The 1,406-nt window shown below is 34.9% G+C and overlaps 1 non-coding gene across 1 annotated transcript; it reads left to right on the top strand.

The window, feature by feature from the left end:
• Positions 1-994: 994 nt before the first annotated feature.
• On the top strand, positions 995-1,143 carry LOC136401517 (small nucleolar RNA SNORA57). Its single transcript, XR_010750548.1, has one exon. It is a non-coding gene; the product is annotated as a small nucleolar RNA SNORA57 (small nucleolar RNA).
• Positions 1,144-1,406: the final 263 nt, after the last annotated feature.

Genomic DNA, 1,406 nt, shown 5'->3' with positions numbered 1-1,406 from the left:
GATCATAAAGCCTTGAAACTAGAATTCAACTGCAAAAAAGAGGACAAAAACCCACAAAAATGTGGAAACTAAACAACATATTTTTAAGAAATGAATGGGTCAAAGAAGAAATAAGCACAGAGATCAAAAGATATATACAGACAAATCAAAATGACAATACGACATATCAGAATCTATGGGATGCAGCAAAAGCAGTAATAAGAGGGGAGTTCATATCACTTCAGGCCTATTTGAACAAATAAGAGAGAGCCTAAGTAAACCACTTAACTTCACACCTTAAGGAACTAGAAAGAGAAGAACAAAGACAACCCAAAACCAGCCGAAGAAAGAAAATAATAAAAATCAGAGCAGAAATAAATGAAATAGAGAACAGAAAAACTATAGAAAAAATTAATAAAACAAGGAGCTGGTTCTTTGAAAAGATCAACAAAATTGACAAACCCTTGGCAAGACTCACCAAGGAAAAAAGAGAAAGGACTCATATAAACAAAATCCAAAATGAAAGAAGAGAAATCACCACAGATATCATAGATATACAAAGAATTATTGTAGAATACTATGAAAAAATATATGCCACCAAATTCAACAATCTAGAAGAAATGGATAAATTCCTAGAACAGTACAACCTTCCTAGACTGAGTCATGAAGAAGCAGAAAGCCTAAACAGACCGATTAGCAGAGAGGAAATAGAAAAATCTATTAAAAATTTCCCCCAAAATAAAAGTTCAGGCCCAGATGGTTATACTAGTGAATTCTATCAAACATTCAAAGAAGACTTGGTTCCTAGTCTACTCAAAGTCTTTCAAAAAATTGAAGAAGAAGCAATACTTCCAAACACATTTTATGAGGCCAACATAACCCTCATACCAAAACCTGGCAAGGACGGCACAAAAAAGAAAACTACAGACCAATATCTCTAATGAATACAGATGCTAAAATACTAAACAAAATACTAACAAATCGAATACAACAACATATTAAAAAAATAATACACCCTCCTCTTCTTGGCGGGGGTCGGGCGTGTGGTCCCGATCTCCGTAATGTACGGAGGCAGAGGGAAAGGGCCCCGGCCCTCTCGGCATCATGTCTTTGGTGCCGACGGTTTCCAGTACGCCGGTTCTATCCTCAAGCGCCGGGACACGGTAAAGAGAAAAGAAAAAAAAAAAGAAAAAAGAAAAAAAAAATAATACATCATCATCAAGTGGGATTCATCCCAGAATCTCAACATATGTAAAACGGTTAACTTTATACACCATATCAACAAAACAAAGAACAAAAACCACATGATCTTATCAATAGATGCAGAAAAGGCATTTGATAAAATAGAACACAACTTTATGTTTAAGACACTCAACAAAATGGGTATAGAAGGAAAATATCTCAACATGATAAAGGCCATATATGAT

Source organism: Saccopteryx leptura, chromosome 3, assembly GCF_036850995.1.
Source record: "Saccopteryx leptura isolate mSacLep1 chromosome 3, mSacLep1_pri_phased_curated, whole genome shotgun sequence".
Lineage (NCBI taxonomy): Eukaryota > Metazoa > Chordata > Mammalia > Chiroptera > Emballonuridae > Saccopteryx > Saccopteryx leptura.
Note: the sequence above shows the minus strand (reverse complement) of the source record. Positions and strands in the feature narration are given on the sequence as shown.